The 18571-nt window shown below is 33.5% G+C and overlaps 1 protein-coding gene and 1 long non-coding RNA gene across 13 annotated transcripts in view; one reads left to right on the top strand and one right to left on the bottom strand.

The window, feature by feature from the left end:
- Nucleotides 1-373: 373 nt before the first annotated feature.
- On the bottom strand, nucleotides 374-4521 carry LOC135757953 (uncharacterized). Of its 7 annotated transcripts, none has more exons than XR_010536379.2 (5): nucleotides 3346-4521; nucleotides 3148-3213; nucleotides 2925-3028; nucleotides 2539-2700; nucleotides 374-1730 (listed from the first exon to the last, which is right to left on the bottom strand). It is a non-coding gene; the product is annotated as an uncharacterized lncRNA (long non-coding RNA). The 7 variants fall into 7 exon arrangements; XR_012337048.1 differs by having other exon boundaries at nucleotides 2539-3213; nucleotides 3346-3426; nucleotides 4137-4187; nucleotides 4311-4521; XR_010536377.2 differs by having other exon boundaries at nucleotides 2539-3028.
- A 2163-nt stretch (nucleotides 4522-6684) lies between these two features.
- The window catches only part of ddr2a (discoidin domain receptor tyrosine kinase 2a), a 49219-nt gene continuing 37332 nt past the window's right edge, over nucleotides 6685-18571 (top strand). For 5 of the 6 annotated variants that reach the window (XM_065264592.2, XM_065264590.2, XM_065272625.2 and 2 more), the window contains exon 1: nucleotides 6685-6818. The gene's annotated coding sequence lies outside the window, so the exon portion shown is untranslated. Of the gene's footprint in view, nucleotides 6819-11906; nucleotides 12103-18571 lie in introns of those variants that run through there. The other variant, XM_073815183.1, reaches the window with a different exon arrangement.

The following is an 18571-nucleotide window of genomic DNA, read 5'->3' as shown; positions in this document are numbered from 1 at the left end:
ATGTTTTCAATGTGCTTCTGTGTTCCCATTTGGTTTGCATTAGTGAAAAGTGAATGAAAACATACCTTGAAGTTGACCTGGATAAAGGCATCCAACTTGTCCATCATAGGCAATCCAGCCTTATTTCAATTGTATATATATATATATATATATATATATATATATATATATATTATATATATATATATATATATATTTATTTATTTATTTATGTATATATATGTATATATATATATATATATATATATATATATATATATATTTATTTATTTATGTATATATATGTATATTTATGTATATGTGTATATGTATGTATGTATATATATACAGTATATATATGTATATATATATATATATATATATATATATATATATATATATGTATATGTATATATATATATACACTGTAAAAAATTTCCCTGTAAAAAAACGGTATTATGCTGGAAGCTGTGGTTGCCAGCATTGCACTGTTAATTTACAGCGGGATGCTGTTATTAGGAAAAACATCATGATACCGTTTTGTTACCTACAGCAGTCAACTGTTATTTTAACAGCATGGTACTGTTTGTGTTATCTATAGAATACAGCTGTTATTTAATAGCATGATACTGTTTTTGTTATCTACAGCATAAAACTGTTATTTAGCATCATATACCTGTTCATTTACAGTCACAACTTCATAATTTTTTTATTTAAATGCTATTATACCCTGCATTTTAAATTTGTCAAAGTGGTTAACATAAAACAAAAAAGGCCAGGTTATGCATTTTTTATTCTTTATTCTATTCAACCCCAGATTGACTGTGTTATGCCATAAAACAGGCAGAAATACAAGCAGATATATTTTAATATTCACTGCATAAACTGTGGTGCAACAAAAAGGCACCAATAACATACTAAAATACAAAAATTAAAAAAAAAATCAAACAAACAAAGAACAATATTTTACTTAAAATACAAATGTAGTTTAAAATTTAGATTTCAAAAAAGCACAAAAGTTTCACAACTGTAAAAACACCACATTTTTAGAAGAATTCAATAAAACCTTAATTCACTAATTCTTTAACAGACACCAGCCCAATTTTAAATATGAAAACATGGTCTATAATATACAAACCAGTATAAAAAACACCACCCCACCAGTGGTTGCCTGAATGCAAAATATGTGTTCGGGGTGTAATGTGAATTATATGCATCGCACATCATGTCAAAATACATGCCTGCCACAAACGCTTTGAATATGATAAAGAATAAAAGAGACATTCACATGACACATGATTCGCAAGACACTCATTTAACACTAAACTCTGTTTACACATGAGATTATCTGCAAAAGCGAGCATTTTATCATAATCCCCTTCAAAGTGTCTGGAGCAGGCACGTATTTTGGAATGACACGCGATGCACAAGTTCACATGACGCGCCGAACACACATTTTGAAATGAGGAGCCACACACATGACAATGTTTTGGCTAGCTTTGCATTCGTGCCCCCTCAGAGAAGTCACCTGCCATCACTGCAGGCTGCAGCCCACCATATTTAAAAAAAAGCTGTATTGGTGGGAAGTGTCAGCTACATTTTAAATGAAGTACCAAGTCCATAAGTCTTTTTAAAAGATTTGATAGTTTGAGACTGACTGTTGATGGTCTTCTTTTGCAGTTTTCTTGTTTTAGAGGTCACTTTTCCCTTTGCAGCCTTGGTTCCCTTTTCTGGTTTGATTAATGAAGCGTCTGGAAAATAAAAATGGAATATTTTCAGTGAACAATGATTAAAAACTCTGACTTAGATTATCAAACTTTCAGTAAACTTTACAAAAATGTGTCATTAAATAACATAAGTTAACTATTTTAGTGAACATGAATTTACAATAAACAATACTTACACAGCGCTTTTTAGTTAATTTAACACTTAATAAGACATTATTAAAAGTTGGATTTGTTCACATTAATGAACTTTGAACTAACGAACACAACAAATTACTTTTTATTAACTATTATTAACAAAAAATACTACATACTTCTGTGTACTGCTTATTGTTAGTTCATGTTAGCTAATACATTGTGCTAGTTCACCCATAGTTTATTGTTCATTTACTCTCATGTGGTTCTAAACCTGTATGAGTTTCTTTATTCTGTTAAATACAAAAAGACAATATTTTGAAAAATGATGGTAAGCACAAAGTTGGCAGTGCCCCGTTGACTTGGGTACTGTTAACAGTGTGGTTACCATCATTTATTAAAAAATCTCAGTTTGTGTTCAACAAAATAAATAAACTCACATGTGTATAACCACATGAGGGTATGGGAAATAATTTTTTTTTGGGTGAACTATCCCGTTTAACAAATGAGACCTTATTGTGAAGCCTTACCAAAATTGCCTCCTCAAAAATTACAAATTCAACCTTTAAAGACAGTCACAAGTTAAAATTAAGTTAAGTTAAGTTAATGCAATCGTTATTTTATGTGGAACCATTCCTTTTAGGTCAACGTACTAATATTACCATATTAATGAAACAAAAAATGAAAAATAACTTGTTACCTTTGAAGGACTTCCAGTGTGGATGCTGCTTTCACTTTTGCAAGTTGAGATGTAATACACAATGCAGTAAGTCCAGTGAGACACATTGGCTGAACACCCTTGCAGATTCTTTTGGCTTTCAGGCTGATCATCCATTGTTTAATCCATTGTCCCAAGTATCACCTGGACCAAATGAATGTATAGATTAATGTATAATCCTTAATATCTGGAGAGCTAAGTGTAGAAAAGGCAGTGAGAAGAATATGCAAGCACTGGCAGTTTGTCACACATTAAACATGTTTAAAATACGGTGGCCTCCAGAATGAGGCACATAAAGCTTGATGTTCTCCTGATAGTAAAAGGCACAGCAAGAAGATCCCTGGTTCGAGCCCCAGCTAGGTACTCACAGATGCCAAATTGTCTCTACCCCAACCAGTGTCTGGATTGACTTGTGTAAATAAAAACTTGTATATGGATTAACCAGTACTCGCCATGAATATAGCCAAAGATGCTGGAATGGCATAAAGAATAAGAAAGAAAGAAAGATAGTAAAAGGTTGTGTCAGCCTGGAGTGGCCTTGTTTAGTGAAAAATGTCAAATGTCAAAATTTCATAAAAATTTCATATTTACCAAACAGGATCAAACGAGGTGTCACAAGTTACTAGTCTCCTCAAAGTCAGCAGGAGTGGCACACATCTATTAGCAAAGATAACAATTTATGATAATTAACATCTGCAAAAAGACTTCATATTTTACAGAGGCATTATACAGATTTTACTCACAACATGAATGGTTATACAAAATGAAACTCTCTCATCTTTTACTCACCTTAATAATATATGCAATATTTGTTTGTCTATACAATGCAGGGAATAGGGACCAAAATAGCACCAAAGCACCAAAATAACCCTACATGGAGGATAAAAGTAATTCAGATGAGTCAAGTAGTAATCTTTTGATGCGATTCAATTGGTTTTGCAACAGACAAAACTGTAACACTTTTTATACATCAGTTTCTAACCATAATCATGAATTCAAGTTTGACTGCACTTTCTTGTACTTGATGCATGATGACCTATCAAGTTTGAAATCATGTTTGCAAGAGGCTTCTAGATGCACAGTGAATGAAATGAGTTACATTTGGTTTTCACCAAGAACCATTTGGACTGCTTAAGTCTTATGTATAAGGGTGCCTTTGTTTAATTTTTTGTGTAATCAGACTATAATAACGAATTCATATACCCCACTTACCATAACTTACATGAAGCCGGGATACATGTCCATTTTATAAACTTAATGTGTCTTACCACCGATAAAAGCGTGCCACATACAACAGGATGTTTCAACCAGCTAACCAGCATGTAATGAATTTACAACAGATCTTTTAGTGTTATTTGTAGATATACTTAACAATGGATTTTAAAAGGATTTTAAGATAATACAAATAACAGGCGAATTTGCAGATAACACAAGCGTATCTTTCACTTGCATAGACAGAATGCACACATAAAAAATGTAAAGACACAAAACCAATCATTGATTTTGATCATTCCTCATTCATCTTTTACACAGATTTTAGTAAAATTAACATGTTGGAAATAACTTTGGTGAATTCTTACCTGTGATCTGATGTGAGTGTAACTGATGTGATGGTAGAATACCCCCTTTGCCTGATTAAAATAGGAAATGGAATCTGATTTTGTTGTTTTAAAGCTTCACTGGATAAAACGCAATATTCAAAAGTAATATGTAATTTTAAAATAGCACAAGCATCGATAAAGTTGCAGACCTACCTCATGCAGACAATCCAAAATGGCGTGCACAACGAAAAATATGCTATAATACTGTTAAATAACAGTGACATTCTGTTGTTGCTCGACAACCGACCTGAAGTGAGCAAGTCTACCCACAATGCACTGTAAAAAACAGCAACTTACTGTTATTACACGAAAACAGCATTTTGCTGTTGAATTTTCATGTAAATTTACAGAAATTTTTTACAGTGTATGTATATGTATATATATATATATGTATATATATATATATATATATATGTATATATATATGTATATATATATATATATATATATATATATATATATATATATATATATATATGTGTGTGTGTGTGTGTGTGTGTGTGTATATGTATATATATATATGTATATATATATATATACACATACATACATATATACACAGTACAGGCCAAAAGTTTGGACACACTCACTCGTTCTTTATTTGTATATTTTTCCACATAACAGAATAAAATTTAAACTTTAGACTGAATTTTAAAGAAATATGAAGGACTTCACATTTAAGTTGGGCTCTTATTGACAGATTTTTCTTTAATATTCAGTGCAAGTCATCTATTTAAAAAAATTATATTTTAAAATAAAAAAATATGTTTTCTAGTAACAGAAATTAATCTGTTTGGCACAGGTATAGTTTTTTCTACAAACGTAATTTCATGCATTTAACCATACACCTTCAGATTAAAAGATTTTTAAAATCATAGTTTACATTTTAAAAAGTGTGTCCAAACTTATGGCCTGTATATATATATATATATATATATATATATATATATATATATATATATATATGTGTGTGTATATATATATATATATATATATATATATATGTGTGTATATATATATATATATATATATATATGTGTATATATATATATATATATATATATGTGTATATATATATATATATATATATGTGTGTATGTATATATATATATATATATATATATATATATATATGTGTATATATATATATATATATATATATATATATATATATATATGTATATATATATATATATATATATATATATATATCAAGACTTTAAAAGTCTTCTTGCTCACAGAATGTCCATGACCTGGAAGTTTTAATAATCCTGTAACCTGTAAAAAGTACATAACTCAGGTTAAAGGTCATGCAGGGTATACTTTAAAATATAGCAGCATAAAAATAATAAATTAGTTATTAAATATATAAGAGGGTAGTTTTAGCAAATAATAAAAAAGACATTTTATTATTATGTATTTTATCTCATAAAACAATAGTTATGTATCAGTTTTCCATCTATAAACTATAATTGAATATTCTGTCTCTGGCCAAAGCTGATGCTGAAAAAATAAGTGGAAAACATTTTATGGTACTGCTTTTCTCATTATCTCACAGAAAGTTTTGCCTCTTTATAGAGGCGGAGGAGGAATTTAAAGAGAAATGCAAGCAAAATGTAAACTTATATAAACTTCTATTGGTCTGACTGTATTTTGTCCTTTTAAACAATAAGAAATGCAAGGGCATTTACTTGACAAATTACTATGTGCAAGCTTTAATATCCGTGTGTAAACTACCCAGACTGGCCCCGACTCCCCAACGTTTACAAAAAATTGGGTAACACTTTACAATAAGGTTCGTTAGTTAACATGAACTAATAATGAACTGCACTATACTGCATTTATTAATCTTTGTTAATGTTAATTTCAAAAATTACTAATACTTTATTAAAATCTTGTTAGCGTTAGTTAATGCACTGTGAACTAACATGAACAAACAATTAAAAGCTTTATTTCTAACTAACATTAACAAAGATTAATGAATAATGTAAGAAATGTATTGCTCGTGGATTGTTCATGTTAGTTAAAACATTAACATGTTAACTAATTAACCTTATTGTAAAGTAATTTTATTATGAAAAAATATATGCAAAGAAATGTACACGGAAAAAGGAACACTTAAACCACCACTTGTGAGAGCCAACACATATCAGCAGAAAATAAACTAATATCATTATAATATTTTGTTCTTTGTTCAGAACATTTAAAATATAAAAAAATAAACTTAACGCTCCTTTTTTCTTATTATTGCCAAAATAATTATATATTGTCAAAAAGAAAGAGAGAGAGAGAATATAAGACAATCTCTGATTGGTCACGGGAGTCTGAGTTAATTGAAACCTTCTGTATGGCATGAGGAATTCTGGGACTTTTCTGGCATTTTCCCAGGAATCCCCAGAATGTTAGTTCTCTCTCTCTCTCTCTCTCTCTCTCTCTCTCTCTCTCTCTCTCTCTCTCTCTCTCTCTCTCTCTCTCTTTCTCTCGCGCTCTCTCTCTCGCTCGATCTTCTATTTTTTCCCTCATCTAGAGGTGTCTTACATCAGCTTAGTGTGCCTGAATCCGAGAAACTTCGGAGAGAAAGAGCTTTGTTTTTATCCTCAATCTTTCACATACTTGGAATACAAAAATACTGGACAAATGGTTTAAACAGCAACCCAAAAAGTAAGTTTGCATTTTTTTCTAATGAACGATACTTTTCTTTACATTATTTATTTATTAAAAAAAAACATCTATTACCTGTATCTATATCCGACTTACAGTGTGTCTATGATTGATTGTAAGAAATGAAAATGAATGATATATTTAAAATGCGTATCAGTACCGTAGTCTTTGTGTTCAAACTTGCATTGGAAAGCCAGTGTTTGCATGGCAGGCTAAAATAGCGGATAGCAGAGCAGCCTGATACTTGATACAGTGATTGAACTGTCGCAAACCAACTGTGCTGAATGGATGGATTGTTGCTTTTGTAGCTTGTTAAATTTTATCCAACAAGTTTTTGGTTTTGCTTGGCTCTATATTTTACTATTGTCTTTAGTATTTTAGTGTAATACTAAAAACATTTCTCTCTTTTGGTCAACTTTGAAATTTTACTGCTATTCCTTCTAAAATTTCTATGTGGTTAAATGGTGTGCTGTGACTAAAAAATATCAGGGGAGATACCATATTAAACTATGTCTTTAATTTCTATAATATTAATAAATATGTTTGTAGCATTTGCATGCAGATGCCACTTTTCTTATCTGATACTAACTGTTTAAACGCATTTGTTTTAGTCACTATAATATGTTGCCTATGTTGTATGTATTGTAGCCTTGTTTGTATAGGACAACATTCATGCATTAGGCAGTGATGACCTATTCAAGATCTGAACTACCCATTGTCAGTTTATATTCCTCCATAATATGCCATGGCATCTTCAATTTTTAGATGGTTGTAATTTTCCCAAACATCTAAAAGCATTTAAAAGCATTTGTATTCAATTTTGTATTCTTTTACATTTATGTATTAAAAGAATAGTCCCCCCCCCCCCAAAAAAAAAAAAAATCTGTCATCATTTACTCCCCATGTTGTTACAAACCTGTAAGAAAGATATTTTGAGGAATGTTTGTAATCAAACTGATCAGAAGCACATTGATTTCCATAGTATTCTTTTATTTAGCCGTATAGCACATTTTTCAAGCTACAGTATCTTCCTTTGTGTTAATCAAAACAAAGAAATGTATACAGGTTGTATACAGTATACAGTAAATGACATGATTTTCATTTTTTTTGGGGTGAACTGTGCCTTTTAGCATCCCTGGGAACTGAACCCATGACCTTTGCGGTGCTAATGCAAAGCTCTACCAATTGAGCAACAGAAGACCTACATACATTTTCCAAGCCATATTATCCCTGGGGATTTTTCATGTGTAATTTAGCGTATTGCCTCAGGTGTTTGGTTAAGTAGAGAGTGATAAAAACCCTAAGAGATAATAATGATACACTTCAGTCTGGGTATATAATTTGGTTTCCATATAGCAGACATCACCAGTAACGTAAAGCCATTAGATTTTATTGCATAATGTGCATGCTTAAAAGGTTTTTCCAGCGATGCCATAAAAGAACCATTTTTAGTTCCTCAAATGAGGTCCTAAAAACACCTGTTTTTTCTTTCACTAGCCGATCGGTTGATTGAAATGGGTCACGGGAAAAAACATGTTGTTGCTAGTGTTCATATACCATGTCAAATTCCCCAATTTTCCTGGATGCACGAAGAAAACATTTGTTACGTTGGACAGTTTAGAAGCGTGGTCCATTGGATATATATTAGCCCACATCAACAGTCCAGTAAAAAAGCACTGACTTTTATTGCGTCTTGCAACATAAACATCAAAAACTCTTGCTTTTCTTAAAGGAAATAGAAAAGGATTTTTTTGCACCAGCACAATGAAGACATAATTTTAGCATGAAAGCTCGGGAGACATTCAGAAGTGTTTTTATGCAGGTGCACAGACAAGCCAGAGAACAGTTGCTTTCCAATCAACACAATTGAAACTGAACACAGTCCATATAGGTTTACAACACAATATAAAACTCAATGCAAGCTGCAATTCTGGGAATCATGACACTTTAGTGCTTATTTTATTTAAAATCATTTTAAAAGTACAGATTGTAATGATTTTGCAATGAGCCCTAGAGCCCTGTTGACGCACAAAGACCCATCTGTCCTATAGAGAAAAACAGCTTAATAACATAAACTGTCTTAAACCATTTGTGGCTTTTATTGATTTTAAAGGGGACATTTTATTTTATAAGATGTCGTATGAAGCTTTGGTGTCACCAGAGTATGTATGTGAAGTTTTAGCTCAAAATATCATATAGATAATTTATTATAGCATGTTAAAATTGCCACTTTGTAGGTGCGAGCAAAAATGTGCCGTTCTTGTGTGTGTCCTTTAAAATGCAAATAATCAGATTTCTGCACTAAATGACAGTTCCGTGGTTGGATAGTGCAGATTACGGGGTGGTATTATCCCCTTCTGACATCACAAGGGGAGACAAATATTTCAATGACCTATTTTTTTCACATGCTTGCAGAGAATGGTTTACCAAAACAAACTTATTGGGTTGATCTTTTACACGTTTTCTAGGTTTATAGAAGCACTGGGAACCCAATTATAGCGCTTAAACATGATAACAAGTCAAGATATTTCACCTTTAGTTATAGCATTTATAGTACAGTATATTAATATTAGAAACAGATAAGAATATAGGTTGCAATCTTCAATTTAGAATGCAAAATGTGAATGCAGCATGGCAATATACATCTGTATTTAAATTTTTACATTTTCATTTATATATTTTAAAATGTACTCTTTTTAGTAATTTTTGCAAAGTGTCGAATGTGGCACCTTTGTTAAAAGGTCAAAATTCAGTTTGGGAATTTCTGTCACCTGTGCTATACTTTCTTTCTTAAAGAAAAACTTTTGTAACATGTTGTCGTGCCCCTTTTCCGTCACATTTGTGTCTGTTTTTGCTCTCATCTGGATCGAATTTAGCTGAAACTGCTATTTCGTTTAGATTTATGCATTCCCGTGAAAGTAAAATATCTGGAAAGCTATGACCATTGCTTTAGAGAGGAATAAAATAGTTTTCGAATAAAAAACACATGTTCTTTTCGTGCCTAAATTTACAGCCGTGTGAATATCAGCCTAGTGAGTAAGAGCCATTAAGTTTAGCGGTACGCACTACGTAGCATGCCAAATAAAATTCTGTATTCTCACTGTGCTAATTTGACCGCTGGGTTCCAATAAGCCACTATAAAAGGAGATGGGCTTCTGTAACTCATATGGAGAGGGTTAGTACTGTAGTAGTACCATCCAATGATTGATTGAAACCCATGTTTTCATCCACCGAGGGGTAAAAATCCCAAATCCAATCTATGAAATCACAAAATATTTTGGTGATTTCCACTATCGTAATTTTTTAAATATGTCTTTAAATCTTACCACTCAGTTGCAAAAAGCAGTAAAGGGAGGCTTTGGATCGTAACCAAATGTGCATTTAGTTGTCTTGAAAGCTGCATTTTGAAGAGATCATTACTGTAATTTTCTGGTTAGTTGGTTAAATCAGCGGCCTCAGAAGTCTCTAGCTAACAGGGACACAAATTGAAACCAGATTTTGCTCATGATGTGTGATGAGATTTAATTGGCGCATTATGTGTCTCCCTACATATAAGATATTCTCATATATTTCTCTTAAAAAAATTGCCTCTTTCTAAAGGCATAATCTTTTCAAATTATTATATTTTTAATTATTTTAATAATTTGGTACATTCTAAAAAAATGCTAATTAGCACTAAAAGTTCATAATCATAGGGGAATTTTTATATAGCACCTATAAAGCACCTATATGAAGAACCATCTGGGGATGATACAGCACCACTTTAGCATCAGATATGGTTGTATATAGCACAATATGGTTCTTAATTATGGTTCTATATGGCACTTAAAATGGTTCCCCTATGATTACGAGCCAGTGAACCACTTTTAGTGCTATTTAGTACTGTTTGGTTTTAGAGTGTACTCATTAATGTCATGGATCAATATGTTACTGTCAACGCTGTTACTCTACCTTGGTAACAGAGTTTGACAGTAAAAAAATTGACACAAACTAATTCAGACAATAATAGGAAATCATGATTTTGAGCTATATACAGTAAGACACTTAACAGAAAATATATGTATTGTTTTGTAATGTAACATTTTGTAATCCATGACAGTATCTTATTATAATTATTATATTTTATAATATTATAATTATTATTAAAATAATTAAAAACATAATCATTTGATAAAAGCAGATCAGATCTACTGTATATAATCACACATAAATAGATTAATAAGTTGTCAGGCGAGAAGATGGGAGGAAATAAAGAAAATTTAACATGGGAAGCTGGTAAAAAACTAGCCTGTTTTCACAGGACTGAACCAGATTTAATTACTTATACAGCTCATCTGAAAACAACAATCTGTCACAGGACAACACGCAAGAGGAAAATAAATGACGGTATAACAAGGAGCAACTGAATGAGCTAACCAGCGGTAAACACCAAAGAGGCAAACATCAAACTGACAGGGAAGCACATGGTACAAACAACATGTGCTTTTAAACAAACACATGACCCAACACAAAACACATACATAGACGAACGAGCACTTTTATTCATATTTCATTTATCTACAGAAAACAAGCTAGTTTTTACATTCTTTTTGTTGCAACACCAGTATGCATATTCAACGAGCACACTGTGTCCTCGTTGCAAAATCACTGACACTATTTTTGACATTCATTTCCTTCTTCCTGATACAGGCTCTGTGTGACCATGTTTTACTTTCGCCCACTGCGTGTGAATCATATTGAGGCAGTTTTATGTGCAATTGACTTGTTTTGCCTGGTCGCACTAGAGTCAGTGTTGTGATTTGGTATGAATTAAAGTGCACCTATTACATTGCTAAAAACAACGTTATTTTGTGTATTTGGTATAGTATGATGTGTTTGCGTGGTTTATGGTTAAAAAAACACATTATTTTCCACATACCGTACATTATTGTTGCTCCTTTAAATCCTGCCTCCCTTGAATGCATGGATTTTGTACAAAGCTCATAGTTCGGAAAAGCGCTGTGCCTCCGATTGGCCAGCTTTGCAGTACGTTGTGATTGGCCTTACCATATTTGGAAGATCGGTTGGCAATGCATTGCTGATAGGGGTTAATATCATCTTACAACCTTATTAATATGAGCTGAATCTGATCCTGAAAATGCAGATGACCAAGTTGATCGATCAACTTTGCCAGCGCGGGTTGCGCAGGACGTTACAGATCGGTTAGGTAAAGATTACTAAACATTTAAACCATGTCTGCATTTGTGATCGTAGAAACGACAAACAAGTCATCATTTACTTTTGGGTATGTACATTTTGCATATTTTTAACATATTCTAACACACACTTACACACCAAATGAAATGTAAAATAGTGAATCGGATAATTGGTGCCCTTTAAATCCTTTTTGCTGTTTAATTCTATTGATATAAATCCTTCTCTTCCATTGTACTTACATGGTGAGATCTCAGGAGATTCCTTTTGCACTATTAGCCCTTCGTACTGCAAGGTGTTGTACTGTAAGAAGTTCATTCCGATAAATCATTCCGAAATCATCGATAGGTCACTTCTCTGATCAGAAAGCTGATTTGTTATAACTGTTTTATTTACATTCGGCCACATAAATGAGTCTTGACTTAACAGATATTAATCCGATCTTCAGTGTTTCTGCACAAAATGCAATTATATATTCATTACTCCAACTTAAGAAAACTCGCAACAACGCTGTAACCCGGAGCTTAAGACACCAAGGCCCTGTTTATTTCTAATATTAAGATGCGTTTTGGTTGATGGGATCACAAGTGTACGAGAGAGACACATTCCCATTCAAACCTGGGGTTTTAAACCATTTCTAACCTTCTGTCCTGGTTGCTTTGAGGGAATTGACGTGCCCTAATATTATGCTTGTGTTGTTAGTAAACATGCTCCACAATGTTTTGTACATGTATGTAAGGGCTTTCAAATATATTTTAGGGCAATTGATGAAATAAGATCACGCAACTTTCACAAGCTCACAAAATGCAACAAAATAGTAGTGCGCTTTAAAACACATCCAGTCAATACACAAGCTTCATAACATTAAGCAGCTTTTGCTATTGTTTTAGCGCTTAGTACGGTGTACATTTATGGTGCACATCAGACATCGGGCAAAATGGCCTCAGACAAAAAAGCATCAGATGATTTTACACGTGGCCCTGCCCCTTCACATATTGCAAACTTACCGGATATCAATAAAGACGTGTGAGGGCACTTTTGTTTCTTTAAAGGCGCTCTGAGTCTAAGCGAATCTGTGCGACGTCACTTCTTGTTTATGTTCGAAATGTTCTCAAACTAAACGGAGCGTAGCTAACTCCTCCCCTCCCCCTCCCTTACGTGCTTTCTGAACGAGTCATAATGCGCCCAACCCCCACTCCCAAATCCTTCTTGTCGTTTATTGGCTGGAACACTTTGTTATGTTTTGTGGTGGTAGGTTTGACCACTTGGTTTTTATTGTAGTTTGTGGAGCCTGGGCTGTCTACAGAGACTGCATTTTTTTACAGTGTGTTCAGGGGACAGGCAGCTAGCAGATAGTGAGGAGATGTTTACTGTATGAAACAAAAAAGTTATTATGGCCTAAAACGCGTGAATTTGCTTAGAGCACCTTTTACTGTTTATTTAATTGTAGCCTTGACATAGATTGTTGTTGTTCCTTTTCTCACTCACCTCTGTATAACAATGTTTACATCTGGCAGATGCTTTTAAACAAGCTAACTTGAAGTGAAGTACATGCAACTCATCTTATGAGTACATTTTCATGAGCTGAAAGTGCTATAATCTTTTTGATACCAGAAAAAATTAAAATAAGAATATATTGAAAACATTGTAGTGACATCGTGTTTTTTGTGCAGGCCTAGTCACTACCATTATGTATTTATGGGCATTGTCTTTGAGAAGTTTACTTGTATGGTCCCAAAGAATCATTGCATGTCAGATTATGACTTAAGGGCGATTTATAGTCGTGCGTAGGTCCTACGGCGTAGGTTCCGCGTCGGTTTTCATTTATACTTTTGCGTCATCCTCCGCGTCGACGTGCAAACACACGCGAAACTGCTGGTTGGCAGTATTCACACGTGTAACCACAGTAGCAGCTCGACCGTCAGAGAAGAAGAAGCTTGGCAAGATTAACCCACAAACGAAGAAGAAACAGCAACTTGTTGTGTATAATTTGAGAAGACCAGCAATGATGGAAGTAAATAAACAGCGACTTATGTTGCAGTTTGAGTTAAATCACTCCTCATCTTGGCTCATCTTTGTTTTCACCGTCACAAACGGAAATACCTATGACGCAGTTTTTGTACCTGACGGGAGGGGTTCTTGTGGACCAATCACAGCGCTTGTGGTCCGCGTAGGACCTACGCACGACTATAAATCGCCATTTATTCCCTCATTCCCCAGTATTAATAGGTTTATGATTAGGTGTGCCTCAATGATGGGAGTCAGCAAAACAAATGCCATGTCGTATGATAGGTTGTTTGTACCAAGGTGTCAGTGGAGCACTTCTGGTTATGTTTGAGCTTCCAGTTGTTGAGGCACAGTAGTTGAATAAATCCTGCATGTTATTAACTATCTTCTTTAACGTGTAAACAAATTTACTTGCCAGTTTACTGCTGTCTTTGTAGTACTGTTTGACGTGGAAGTCATAACACAATCATGGAAGTGGGCATGGCTACATAAGGTGAATGTATACTGTAATAAAACATACACAGTAGGTATGTAAGGTGATAATTTTTTTAAATGTCAAATGACTTTCAAACTTGATTGAAGAGCTCAGATACAAAACCCATGCGTGAGACATGTTTTCCTGTATAGGAATTTTTTTATCAGACTTTTGAAGGGATTCTGCCAATAAACCTAGCCTGGCTCCGCCCTCCTACGTGCTTCCGCTTAATTTTCATTTCGCTTCAGCAGTACGTCTGGGACTGCTCTGTAGAGTTTCGTTTTCTCCTTCAAAAATCTGCAGGACCAATCAGCGAACAGAAGGGGGGTGGCTAAGAACGATGACGTTGAGGTCGTGCGTCAGTTTGAGTTGTAGTTTAGTAATGGCAGCGGAGAAAGACGTGAGAAAAGCTATTCGGTCCGTTGTTGCAAAACTGCCGAATATACAGAAGTTAAAGCCGGAGCAAGAACCAAGTTTTGTTTGTCTGATTATTCTGACTTGTTGTTTCCGGACGGTTTCGGTGCATGATATACGTCACGACCACACGTTAGCGATTGGCTTTGGCAGATCCTGAGTGACTCTGGGCAGATCCAATAGTTTTAAACTTCAACAATGGACCCTCCTTAACGGAAGTAACGCTTTGCAATGGAGCGTGGCCAGACTCTCTGTACAATTAAATGAATGTACGAGAGTCTGGTTGGACCAGGCTACCAATAAACCAGAACCAGTATTGATTTTATTGAGTTATAGTATAATTATACCACAAGGCTTTTGAATGCTTTATTCTGTTTGGTCGAGAAATGTTCCATGGGTATGTATTATTTTCAAAATACACACACCTGACCTGTCAAATGTCTTTAAAAAAACAGTAAAGCAATGTCAGTGGTAACTGTGGTATAAGCAGAATAATTGACTTATTTCCCGTTTAATTATTTGAAAATAATGTACACTGCACTTCTCGTCATGCCACATTACTACCTTTGGGTGTGCATTATTTTCAAATAAGCATCATCAATTGTTCCTTACATATTCTGTACATATTACATATGCATATATGTAATATTGTACAATATATGCTTACTAACAGTGTATACTTTGTGTGATAGTATATATGAATAACTGGTAAAGTGACTTTTAAACATATCAAGGTTACAAATGCGAGCTTTTTACGGTAAATAATTAAGCGTACCATGTAATGATGGCAAGATTAATGCAAAAAAAACCATCTACTTCAGTTTCTCCTCTACATTGTCTTCTCAAGTTATTTGACTTGTTCGTGACAGGTTCATAATGCATTATACCACAAAAATACACACACACTCATCTGCACCATTGAGTTCAGAGAAAAACCTCTTATTACTTCCCCTATCGTGCCCCGTCATCCGTTTACCCCTCAATCATTTTCATCTCTCTTTCCAAAATCACTCAATGTGAATGCCATGTTACGTGACATTGAGGAATGGTTTTAGAGGGCTTGTACCAATTTCAAACACCACAGGCGTTTTAATCATATACTATGCTGTAAATGTGTGCAACACATATGGATGTTTTTCAGTGGCAACAGTCCATTATTTCCATATGTTTCCTAAAGTTTTACTGTGACCTGTATAATGTACTCTTTTCTGGCTCTGTCGGTTCAAGAATATTTTCAAGGTCAAAAACAGATAGGCCTAAACTACTGCATGTTTCTGTACAATATAGAAATACTTGAATTGCCTTTAAAAGGAAACTCTACACTTTTTTTGAAAAAATTCTTATTTTCCAGCTCCCCTATAGTTAAATATTTACTTAGTAAGTAATACTTTGTAACTTTCAATAGCAGGGGACTATTTTTGGGCACTGCGTAATATCATTGCGCCTCCAACCATGATCTATCTATCTATCTATCTATCTATCTATCTATCTATCTATCTATCTATCTATCTATCTATCTATCTATCTATCTATCTATCTATCTATCTATCTATCTATCTCTGATGGTAACTGATCTCACAAGATCGCACTAAAATGAGCTGTTGACGAAGTGTTAAAAGTGTTTGGAATATGGGAATGTGACTTTGGGAAATTCTGGCAAACAACCACACCAAAAAATCCTCTCCCCACTGTGCTCTAACCCCAGTATGCACTGTAGAGAGTATTTGAGGGTCCTTGTAACCCAGGTCATAACTGCTTATTGGCCTGTGTGGTGTATACTTTGCTTGGAAGTTCACACAGAGGTTTGCAGAGTCACACATAATAACAAAATGGTGTTGTCCATGGAGAGACAACAACGCACATGTATTACAGTAAGTAAAGAATTAAAGGATTAGTCCATTTTCTTAAAAAAAATCCAGATAATTTACTCACCACCATGTCATTCAAAATGTTGATGTCTTTCTTTGTTCAGTCGAGAGAAATTTATGTTTTTTGAGGAAAACATTCCAGGATTTTTCTCATTTTAATGGACTTTAATGAACACCAACACTTAACACTTAACTCAAGGACTCTAAACGATCCCAAACGAGGCATATGGGTCTTATCTAGCGAAACGATTGTCATTTTAGAAAAAAAAATGCACTTTTAAACCACAACTTCTCTTCTTTCTCCGGTTCGACCTCACGTTAATGCGTAGTGACACAGAAAGGTCACATGTTACATATATGAAACGCACATTTGTGGACCATTTTAAACAATAAACTGACACAAATTTGACATTAATTAGAATCATTCAAAATACAACAACATTTGAACGGTCCTCTTTCTCCACACTTGTTAACACTGGGGCGTAGTTTCGCATACATCATCCGTGACCCCTTGACGTGATGACGTACTGCGTGAGGTCGTGCTGGCGCGTCATAGGACCGGAGATAGACGAGAAGTTGTGGTTTAAAAGTGCATATTTTTTATTTTTCTTGTCAAAAATGACAAGATAGATAAGACCCATATGCCTCGTTTGGGATTGTTTAGAGTCAAGCGATTTTAACATTGATTTGTTAAATCCAAATAAGCACATTATGACAGAAGATTTTTTGAATACAGTTTATAGTTTAGGCTTTTTCCCAAAAATTACCAGACCCAGTAGAATTACCTCCCACTGTGCAACATTAATCGATAATATTTTTACAAATGATATAGATAACAGCACAGTGAGTGGACTATTAATAAATCTTCAGACGGGTTAGAACTGATGAGTCTATGGTTGCATTTAAAGAGGATTTGCTTTCACAAGACTGGGAAACAATTAATAAGGAAAATGACATTGATAAGGCATATGGTGAATTCCTAAGAACATTTGAACTTTTATATGATAAGAATTGTCTGATAAAAAAATATTACAGTAATTATAAATATAGTGATAGGCCGTGGATTTCAAAAGGATTACAAAATGCTTGTAAAAAGAAAAATACACTTTATAGAGAATTTATTAAACACAGAACTGCAGAAGCAGAAAAAAATATAAGAAATATAAAAATAAGTTAATTATGATCATGAGGACTTGTAAGAGAGAATACTATAGTAAATTATTACAAAATAATAAAAATAATATGAAGGGTATATGGAATATACTAAATGGTATTATGAGAAGAGGCTCAATACAGTCTAATTGTCCCCAGTACTTTATTGATAATGAAAAGAACATTCATAACGGGGAGGATGTGGTCAATAATTTTAATAGATTTTTTGTAAATGTTGGACCAGATTTAGCTGAAAAAATTCCTATTACACAGATAAATGATAATAAATTTAATGAAATTATTGAAAGAAATTAATGTTCAATGTTTCTTAAAGAAGTTGAAGAAAAATAATTAATAGATATTGTTAAAAAATGCAAAACTAAAGCATCCACTGATTGTAATGAAATAGATATGAAGATAGTAAAGAATGTAATTGAGGGGATTTCAAAACCATTAACTTACATCTTTAATTTGTCATTTCAAACAGGTCAATTTCCTACAAAAATGAAAATAGCAAAAGTAATACCTCTATACAAATCTGGAGACAAACACCACTTCACAAATTATAGGCCAGTTTCTTTATTACCACAATTCTCAAAAATTTTAGAAATTCATTGATAAATACCAATTACTCTCGGACAGTC

Source organism: Paramisgurnus dabryanus, chromosome 7 (assembly GCF_030506205.2).
Source record: "Paramisgurnus dabryanus chromosome 7, PD_genome_1.1, whole genome shotgun sequence".
Taxonomy (NCBI): Eukaryota; Metazoa; Chordata; class Actinopteri; order Cypriniformes; family Cobitidae; genus Paramisgurnus; species Paramisgurnus dabryanus.
Note: the sequence above shows the minus strand (reverse complement) of the source record. Positions and strands in the feature narration are given on the sequence as shown.